The following is an 11,202-nucleotide window of genomic DNA, read 5'->3' as shown; positions in this document are numbered from 1 at the left end:
GTAACGTTGATACCGTCCAGTGTGGAGGTCAGAGATTCAAAAGACAACTTGAACTCCGCAGACAGGGCCTCTTTATGACTGCTAAGGAGCGAGCTAATGTCCGCGATTGTTATGCTAGCAGTAGCCGGCTGCGCCTCTTTCTCTCGTTCGGATGATTTTCCTTTGGCCTTGGACATGACGAGTAAGTTTGCGATAAATATTAACAACTACAACAAAAAATACTTAAATCTTTACAAAGGAGATGGGGTTCCAAGAAGGTATTAAAGAACACAAATGCAGCAGCAGTCCAAGCGTGCGTCTACTCCTCACGCATTCCAACCGGAAGTCTCCCTACTTCAGTTTTAAGGCTGTTTATGTCCTACGATTTAGTATCTACACATCAGAGAAAATGTCTCACTTGTGCTAATGTTGGATTGTTGGGAGAAATAGTATTATCCCTCAATTACTAAACTTATTATATCTGGCTTCATAGCTGTGAGCTTTTGCAGGTATCATTATTAATAGTAGTAGCAGTAATTTGGGTGTAAATTTAGATTTGACTTTTAAATGCCTCTAAACAATCACAAGCTAAGTTCAGCTGCATAAGAATCTGTAGATTCAAACTAAACATGACTACACAAAAAAGGACTCCTTTAAATCGGAGGTCTAGTCCAAACATGCACAGATACTTCTTAGGTCTCAAAACTTTATGAACTATAGAAGAACAATCTCATGTCACATTCAGAAAGTTTCCTGTTTTCCACATCTGCTACTCAACATTAAAAACACTCCCTTCCCTTCCTACCCCTGCCTGTTCCTGTTCAGGCTTGTGTGGAGCTGATACCCATCTCCAGAAGTCAGTGGGCGAGAGACCGGGTACACCCTAAACAGGACACCAGTCCATCACTGGGCCAACACAATGACCAAACACACACTCACACCTAAGGTCAGTTCAGACTCACCCGTTAACAGCAAGAGGAAACCAAAGAGCCCAGAGAAAAGCCACAAATCCACGAGGAAAACACAACTCTACACAGAAACACCACGGCCAACATTCAAACCTGTGTAGCCTAAATTTCAAAGAATAGTTTGGACTTTTTTCTAAATGGGTTTCTGTGTATAGGAAGTTAATATCTTACCTGCAGCAGGTAGAAGACTTCAGTTTGTATTAACAAACGTTATTCTGACCAAATGATCAGCCAAAGCGAAGCCAAAACTAAAGTGGACTACTGCCGTCTTAAAACAACTCCAAGCATATTATAGCAGCTTTTACACTGCTACCACTTTCACATTACAGTTATTTACATAAAGTCTGATTATTTACTCTGAAGACTGTGTTGATCTACGATCCAACACCATCATTCATTAGAAACAAAAGAGAAGGTGTTAAGCATGAGTAACTATTTAACAGAAATGTAAGGCAATTTAAAAAATGAAGAATTTAATAACAAAACAATTACTTTTCCATCAGACAATTATTCTGTTTAAATCCACTTAACACATTATGTTTCACATGGATTATTTATGGTAATGAACCACAGATGGACTGTCTTTGGTGTAAATAACCACAGACGTCTTTGTAATTAACCTTCTATACAAAGGTGACAGGGAGCTAAAGCTTTATAAAATAACGTTCACATAAACTGCTATATATATTTTTTTAATATTAAATTATTTCAAGACAGCAGAGGTGCTTCAGTCTTGCTTGACTGTACGGTCGGTACTAGTCTCTATTTTTCCAAACTGAGGTGGCCACAGGACACTCATAGCCTATTCACAGATCCCAACTGCAAAAAATCCAAGCTTACTCTTTAAAAACAAACTTTCCTTAAAGGCTTACATGTAAATAAAGACATGAATGACTTTAACTAGAACAAAACGATGCGGCACCGGTTTGCCAAATGTGAAACTTAGATGCTCAACATAAAAAGCATAGAGACAGGAAATACTTTGGTACATATTTGTGTGCACACATTGTTTCTATCCACCCATCAGTAATGACTGGGAGAGAGGCAGGAAGAGGAGAAGGGGCAGTAATTTAAGAATTCAAGCTGTCATTGTCATTCTCAGCCACCTTGCATCATCTCTGCACAAATTTAACCAGAATGGAGCTCTAGAGTCTTTACAAAGCAATTAAATGTTGATGCATGCAGACACACTGATCCACTTTGATCTTCAGTACAGCGGTCCGTCACTGCTGAATGTGACACTAATGCCCATATCTGTTGGCTGATCGCTCATTACATAATCCACTCTTGTACCATCAGCTGTCAGGGCTCCATGAGTGAGACAGGTACGGGTTCTGTGGGAGAGCGAACAACTCATTTTCTAAAGAGAAATGGTAAAGAACACAAATATTATGCCTGCTCTATGTTTGGCAATCTTTGAGGGACACTGCGGTGTAATTTAAAAAGAGGCCTCCGTGGATGTTGAGCAATAATTTGCCCACAGATTCATCATGTATCCGATAGGGCAAAGATTCCTCCGAGGTTCAGAGAAGCAATAATAATCCTGATAATAATTGCCCTGCTCTTTAGACTTCGTGGGCATTGGTTGGACTCTTTTGTTGAAATCCTGAGTGTATTTATAGCCGTGTGTGTGTGTGCGTGCGTGAAGTGTTTGATGAGTTGTACCTGTGTGCCGGGACGTCTTTATCCAGACATGTTATTTCCCAGTGGTGTTTCAGGAGCAGCTCTCTTTTGCCGACCTAAAAAGACACACAAAAAAAGTTGTTTTTAACCAGCAATTTAACACAGTCTTCATTTTAGAATTTAAGACTGACTCGTGGTAGACAAATACACATCACTGCCAGACTGATTTAAAGGGATTTGGGGAAGGTTTTACTGGGCTTCTTCTGGTCAATTCTGCAGTAAAAACTTTGTACAGGAAATTAAAAGCTTTTGTCTGTTGGAAACTTTTCCGTCTGTCATAAAACTCACTTGTTTGATGTCATAAAACCATCATGCTGCTAAAAGACTGACATTGACAGAATGACTAATGACTTTTTTTAAATTTTAGACAAAACTTTTACTGGTAAATGCTTATTTTCACTCAGGATGAAACTGTCAAGTGTTTCATTCCGGTTCGAATAAAACACTCCTACACAAACCATTTAAAAACCGTGTGTCAGCTTCTTTTTACAAAAAAAGTGTTATTACGTGCACTTTCACAAAGGTGATATTGGAATTTTATGTCACATTTAAAAAAAAAGAAAAAACTGTGTCAGATTTTAAAGAACGCTGTCAAGGTTGAAACTAAATCTTCTTGCATTCAACATCATCTGCATTCCTGAAGTAATAATGCGATTTTTTTTCTTCCCTGTCGTTAGGGAGAGCTCCTGGTTACAGATAAAGATGTGGTGGAAGGTTTTGGCCCTCGCAGTAAATGTCACAAAACCCGACATCCTGCCTCCGACTGGAAGCTGCTCCCCCTCTCAAACACCAACTGCGCCGCATCCTTCATCTAAACCCACTTCTTCTCGTCAGCGTGTGTTCTTCCCTGATATTTCTGCACCACCTGCTTTGACAAATTTTCTTCTGTTCTTTGATAAAAAAAACCCAACTGCACACATTTGAATAGATAATGTGTGAAAAAGCCATTTACTGCTGCAGCTGCTTGAGATCCTTTTTCTTTTCTTTTCTTTCTTTTTTTTTTGATACAATTATTTTCACACTGATGATCTCATTATGTGCTTAGTTGATCCAATTAATTGTTTGGTTTAGAAAAAGTGTTACAAACGCTCATCACGACACTGATTTTGTCTTCACGACTGTCTTGAATGTTAAAAATAAATAAACGCCAAGCCTGTTGCCGTAATAGATGCCGCTTAATCTTTTGCTTCCACTAAGTAACCGCCTGTAACTGTGATTAGTTAAATGAGAAGATGATAAACTGATCTTCAAAAAGCATGACGTTCAAAACAAATCTGTCCTGTCGTTTCAGGGAAGAACAGTCTATTTCTTATACAATTTTAGAATAAAAAATCGAAGCGGAAAGACCATCGTCTGAAAGTTTCACAAATACGCTCGCCAAAAAACACAAACACACACACAGAAACAAATCCAGCTCAAAAAGAGAGTCTTATTCACAGTCCAAATACAACTCATGAAGCATAAAAGTCTACCTCACGTAGCCCCAAATTTATCTTTGTCCACGGTCTTTACAGACCCACGACGTAAACACGACCAGAAATGCAAAAACCCCAACATACAACACAAACCAAGCAGTCTGACATTTTCCTCTTTGCAATAAGAATTCAGTTGCCATTTACTGAAATTTTGGAGAAAAAAAAATCTTGCTCATCACTTCATGCTGCTGGATAGATTATGTTTTCAGTAACCAATTAGGTGAATAATACAGAAATCCCTCCTCTGTCTTGCAGCAGATTTATCTAAAACTGTGAATACTGTTTAATAAAAACTTCCTGCCAACACACATCAGTTAGACTATTTGAAGGCATTTTACAAGGCAGATATATGTCGGTCTCATGTCTAATTTAGAACAATAAACCTTTAATCTAAATGTCTGTGTTACAGGCTCACAAATCCACCCATCTTTGGTTAGAAAGCTGTAAGCAAACTATCTTGAATATAGAATTATAAGTGAGAAAAGGAGGACTGGCAGTGAGTAAACACGAATTGTCCCCTTACCACTACACACACACACAGTGCCCGTTGTTCTCTGCTGTCTTCTCCTTTTGCACCTTGTAGGAGGAAGCTCTCCATTAAAGTGACAGCACACACCAGAGGCTGCGAGCCTCGTCGCTGGCCGCTTCTTTCCTCGGGCCTCGCTCTACTTCCGGTACTCCAGCAAGCCGAGCGTGGACAATCCAAATACAGGATGTCCTCACACATGCACATGACACTCATGTGCACACACTTAAAGCCATGAAACAACACAACAGCACAAGAGAACATCTGAACTCTTATTTCTCACATTCACTGACATGTACTACACATGTGCACATATGGATGCAGAGTTTAGTCCAACGCGCACAATCTTCCTAGTATCTTTCCCTCAACAGAAATCTGTCTTCAAATACACAAACAGGACTTGTTTTCCTCTGGAGCCTCTCTGCTCCAAGCCTACATTTGTTTGCCAATCCTGCAGGGCACCCATGGGATACAGCATTATCAAGTGGCATACTGTCCTTTTTGGTCCCTGTTGTTGTTGCCGTTTTCTTTTGGATGTCATGTTTCTCTGTGGGTGGCCTCTGCCCAGGAAAATCAACTAGAACAAAAAAAAAACAGCCCAGTTTTCCCCAAGAGGGCTTCTTGTTTGTGGGGAGTTCATGTTGTGCTGTCCCCGCTTCAGGCCACGGTCGTGCCCCGCAACTCTGTACATGTCGCTTTATGAGACAGGTGGCAGCTGGGGACAACACAGGCCTTCCAGTGAGGCCCGTGGTTAACTTTCTGCACGTTAAGAGACATGATAGGCTTTCATAACATGTTCTATTCAACACCTGTCAACAGGAATGCAACACTGCTCACCTGTGATATTTAAACTTGAAATCAGAAAAAGTTAGGAAGGGATGAAAAGCAAAAATAAAAAATAAAAAAAGGAGAAGAGACTACTGATTTTATGTTCACTGCATTTTGACTAATATTTGATGTTCCTTTTTTAGGCATGGGACAAATCAACCCAAAAGACAAGATTTAAAGCTTTTTGCCATTTTAACATGTTGCCATCCCTTCTCAAACAGCTCTCCAGCATTAAGTATGAAATGTTTCAGGCTGTGCTCTCTCTGTGCAGCTGGCCGTCTGACAGCTGTTCTAAATCTAGAATAAATGAATTCCAAATTGTTAGATGACTTTTAACCCTTCCAAAATTGATGGACAGCAGCAATTGCTTCTCTAATGTCTGCTGATGCCTTTCCTCCTTGGCATTGTGTTAATCTACACCTGTGTGCTTCAGACCAGCGAACTGCACAAACTGTATGTTGATGATCAGTTAATTTCCCTCTTAAATCTTACAGAAGCAGACCTAGTTTTTCCATTTGGGCTTCGGTTTTATTTGTAAAACTGCCAGATAGATGGCCTCACACTTGACTCCAGAATCCTTTGGTCTACAGAGTTCATGGTTGACTCAGTGCACAGGTTCTGTGGCTGCAGAACAAACCCAGATCATCAGCCCTCCACCACCGTACTTGACAGCTGGTACTCTGTGTTTAGCTGGAATACCGGACTCTGTTAGAAGTGTTTCTACTAAGGAGGTTAAATTTAAAGAATTTTAGAACCTGGTGAATACCAATCATTCTTAGTTTGTCCCAATACGTAAACCCTAGAATTAAAAGAGGGTGGACTTCATTTTGCCCATTACTGCACACAATATCTAATATTTTCCTAACATACTTTTATGTTAGAAACAAAATGCGGCAATAATTGTTACTGAAAACACATTTGTTAAGGGAGGGGATTGCGGGATGAGCTGCTTTTCTGATCTTGAACATAAATTTTATTGTTATATATGCATGAATACATTTAAAGACCTTTAAAAGAGAATGAGACAAATTATTTGCATTATTACTTACTGTGAGGAAATAGTGAACATTTGTTTGACATTTAAGTTGCAGATTAGTGTTAAAGCTTTGATAACACATTGTCATGCTCTGAATGTAAAGAGGATCACATTATATTTTTGTATTGACTTTGTCACGGTGGTTTCACAGTAATTTTATTGTGTTCTAACTCGACGAGCCACAGTGTCTGAAGATGCGATGCAACACCGAGGGCTATTATCGCTGACAGATTACGACCCAGGTTTCTCCGGGTTTCTTGCATCAGTTCTTCATTTACACATTTCCTTGATCCTTCAGCGAAATCAAATCAATTCAGAATAAGAGGGGATAAAGAATTTCGCTCATATCTCAGAGACATAACCGAGCTCAGCTGTTCATGTGTTTACCTATTTTGAGGCAGAGATAATCCCCATCTCAATCCAGTTTTAATTCTCTGTAACCATAGAAACAGGCCCTGTTTTCAGGTGTGTGTTGACATGTACACTCCATCCATGGCTATGACTAAAATTTACATAAATAGCCATTCCACCAGCTTGTCTGTTTCCCCGGTAACACCAGGTGATTCTCCAAGGCAACCTGCATCCACCCACAGAGAGGGTCTGCTGCATCCCTCTGATCTGAAATTTTACACTTGGTGGGACTGAAGTCAAGTTAATGTCTGGAACGCACAGTACACTAACTTCACTGGCTTTACCTTTCATGGTGTCTGGCTAAAATAACAAGCAGGAAGGAGAAATACCAAGGATGAAAGATATTTTCGTTATCTTAATGTTGACATTGGTGAGAATGACAGAAAATGTAAAAAAAGAAAAATAATAAGAAGAAAATGTTCAAATCTAGCAATAAATAAATCTAAACCAAACTGAAAGACAAGCAGTGATTATTTATGAAGTATTTCTGCAGGGTTTTTTTCTCCTTTTGCCTATCCATTGCCATGACAACTATGTCTCATGTTTGTCATTTATGCATTTAAAGATGCTGTCTTTCACTCTTTGTCCCTTTGGTAGAGGTAAGAAGAGATCAACAAACCTTGACTTTGCTTTCATACTTGTCGTCATAAAGCATAATGTTCCCATGCAAAGACAACAGGGCAAATGATAAACCTGACAAACCTAAAGAGCTATATTACAATATGAATGGCATCAATTTATTTAGAATTTAGTTTTTAAAAGCTGGAACAGGGCTCAAGTTTAGGATGGTCACGTTTTTTCTTCACAAGACTGGGGAAATTAATGAACAGAATAATGTAGTTATTGAAAATAAATGTTTTCCTAATGCTTTATAAAAGATATGTCTCAGGTCAAATATTTTGGGTGACCTGCATGTTTGTTGTTTATGAATCAGGCCACCTATCCTGCTGAAGGTTCCTTCCCACTGTCACCAATGTGCTGTTCTGAAGGGCAGATTGCAACAAAGTAAAGATTTTATGTAATCTGCTGGCTTTATCAGATAACTAAAAGCATTTTGTTTGCTGTCAGTGCAACCTGGTGCATTCAGGCCATGACCTTCAGTGTGCACTGGGGAAACGGCTGGGATGAGAGTCAGCTCCTCTAAGTTCGAAGACACGATTCTGAACTGAGGAATGCTCTCTCCAGGTCAGGGGTGGGTCACTGCCTCAAGCTGAAGCGTTCAAGTATTTGAAATTCTTGTTCACTAGTGATGGCGGGATGGAGCGGGAGATAGATTGATGGATTGGGCTCTTGTTCGCAGTAATGAAGGCATCGCTCAGGTCTGTTGTGACAAAGGAGCTGAGCTGAAATGTTTACAATATTCATAGTATGACCTACTGCTAGGTCTAAATAACTTATTAATACAAGAAGAAAGTATATTTTACTGGTGAGTTTTCTGTGGGTACACCAGTTTTCGGCTGCAGATCAAAAACATGCATGTTGAATTGCTACTGTGAGTGTTGAGTATGAATGGTTGTCTTGTCATTTAGCTCTAAACGGCCCTGTGATGGACTGTAATCCTGTATTGTGTCATATAGTATCGTATTGTTGGATCATATTATGTTGTAGTATTTTATTTCGTATCGTGTTGCATCATATAGGATTGTACAAAAATTGTACTGTATTCTATCATATAATATTGTATTTTGTCGTATTATCTTGTATAGTACTGTGTCATATTGTATTCTATTGTTGTATTGTCATATCGCATATTGTGTGATATAGTGTATTGTTTTGTATTTTATTATGTTGTATCATATTGATTAATGAAAGAATCTACAACATAAGTTTTTTTTGTGCCAAAACTTAGAATAGTTTTGCATTTGTTTAGGGATAAAGTATCTATCTGCTTGTCTCGCAGTATTAGAGTTTTTCGTGGTTTTCAAGTAAACCAAGAGAGAAGATTAGTAGTCCAAACACACATTAAACCTAAATTACACCAGCAACTCTCTGTGTGCTGTTGCTACTCCAGAGTCATGTCTGCCTGGAGGGTGAGTGAGTTTTACCCTAATTCCAAATGAACACGAAAGCCATTTTCTTTCCCCGTATTGTAACAACAACATCAACAGGTTTGTGTGGGCAAGTGATTACAGGAAAAAAGGTTTTTGGATAAAGCGCTTGAGCTGTTGTTCCCTGCTGAACAACAAACATTACAAGCACCCTACCAAAATCTGGGAAACAAGGTGCTCGTGTTACCGCAGCTTGTCGGAGAAACAATTACATCCAACTCAGCAGCAGCTCAGTGTTTCTTTAGATCTTTGCCTTTTGATTTCTGACATTAAAACTGTCCCTTTGCCATTTGCTATGCATATATTAGCCTTTACATGATTGATTGAATTAATTAAATATTTAGCTGTTTTTAATCATCCAAAAAAGATTTAAAAAAAAAAAAACATTGCCTCCACTGTAAGCTGGGGATGGACAGATTTACATACTGGAGCAAAGCTAATTAACAAACAGAGGCATTTGAAAACGAGATCTGTTATCTTGTGTACAAAATGTTTATCATAAACGCCGGCTAATGACTTCAAAGAGCCCATTAAATGATGGTAAATGTATACTGTTTAAACAGACAGGCGTGACTCATCCCCAAAAAAACCAAGGTAAGGACCAAGACAGTAAGATGCTTTTCTTTTGTATCCACTTTCCTTTTCACCTTGGTTGCTGCACTCACTGCTGTGGATTCTTTAATGAAAAGGGAATAAAAAAAATGTGAACCGTTATAAATAAGAAACATTGGTTTCCACTGTTGTGTCAAAGACGTTAGATTACTTTTATTCAGCTGCACCTTGTGGTGACGCATGCTGTACACCTTTATGAAAGAAATGTCAGCTTTGTGAGCATGATTAAACTTTAAGTGGAATGAGTGAGATCCTGTGCATGACACATCCACATGTGGGAGAAATCTCACATGGGCAGTTTCACTGAATAGGAATGTCAATGACAAAACAACCTCGCTATCTGATCTACAAAAGTTGTATTTATTTATTTGAAAAGCCAAAAGCTTAAATAGCCTTTTCAGACAAATTTAGACAAAGAGTTTCCGCTTTGCATTTACATTCAAGGTCATAAACGTTCCATAAAGGTGTTTAATCAAAATGCATTCTGGGTAAAAACTGTACTAATGAATAAACTGTTATCACTAAAGGGTCTATGCCTTCATCCTAATAGTTATGATCAATAACTTCTTTACTTTCTTCTCTTTTACTTGTGATTTTTTTTAATCTTTATTTCTGTCTATAAGCCTATCAGCTTAGTCCTGCCTATTATGGGAATGTTGCAGTAAAGTTTTGAAAAAAGGCAGCAACAATTAAAGCTGGTTTGAGATTTTTAAACGCTGACAAAAGGAGCATCAGTATTTTCTTTAAAATGAAAAACAAAATAAAAAACTCTGGGCTATACTTTATGAGATGAAACTACACAAAGCCAGCAGCCTTGCATAAAATAGTTTTGAAACACAGACCTTGTGTGATCTATTAGTATGTGTTGGGAATGACTTTCAGCTACTACCACACCAAATTATATCCCAAAACCTGTACATTTGACATTGAGTTATATTTTTGTCTTCACGAAGATCTTGAAGCGAGTTGGCTAAACGTTGTAAATGTGCAGCCAATGACTACTTTCTGAGAGTTTCATTGAAACTGCAAACAAATCTAACTTAAATATTGCTGGGTGAGCTGTCAGAAAAATGCAGAAGAAACAATAAGAAGGCTGCATAAATGAGGTATTTATATAAAGCACAAATAGTAATTTTAAAGTTAAAGCCTCCATGAAATGATATTCATAGTTCCTTAGTTTTTAAATGAAACGTCTGACCTGAACACCCCTCTCTCCAGCCAAACAAAGACTACGAATAAATTTTACCTGCACTCTCAGTTGTGTTTTGGAGTATTTCATTTTGGTGGGAAACCTTTACAAATTGTTCATGACTCATTCCAGACTTCAGTCGGGCAGATGGGGTGGGCAGAGGTTGCTCAGGTCAGTGGAGCTGACCAATGAGAACACACCGAGCATTTTGAAAAGGAGAGTGGGACAGAAGCTTGTACAGAAAACCTAAAATTGGACAGAAGGAAAGAGTTTTCTTCAAGTTGATTTATGAGAAATTTATATCTAAAGGAGCCTCTGCATAAACGTTCTAACATTCTCATCACTCTGTCCTGTTAGAAATTTTTGATGCAGATTATAGATCAAAACATGAATTAAAAGGTCTTTTGACTTATTACACATCCAATATAAAACACTGTAGAAACATAA

At 38.4% G+C, this 11,202-nt stretch overlaps 1 long non-coding RNA gene across 1 annotated transcript in view; it reads right to left on the bottom strand.

Moving 5' to 3' along the window:
• Window positions 1–1,439: 1,439 nt before the first annotated feature.
• LOC112450467 overlaps window positions 1,440–11,202 on the bottom strand; it is a 226,955-nt gene continuing 217,192 nt past the window's right edge. The window contains exons 4-5 of the long non-coding RNA XR_003039105.2: window positions 2,613–2,686; window positions 1,440–2,281 (exon numbers count right to left, since the gene is read on the bottom strand). This is a non-coding gene — a long non-coding RNA (uncharacterized LOC112450467). The remainder of the gene's footprint in view (window positions 2,282–2,612; window positions 2,687–11,202) is intronic.

This window comes from Kryptolebias marmoratus, linkage group LG18, assembly GCF_001649575.2.
Source record: "Kryptolebias marmoratus isolate JLee-2015 linkage group LG18, ASM164957v2, whole genome shotgun sequence".
Lineage (NCBI taxonomy): Eukaryota > Metazoa > Chordata > Actinopteri > Cyprinodontiformes > Rivulidae > Kryptolebias > Kryptolebias marmoratus.
The sequence above is the reverse complement of the archived record's forward strand: the minus strand, read 5'-3'. Positions and strand labels throughout refer to the sequence as shown.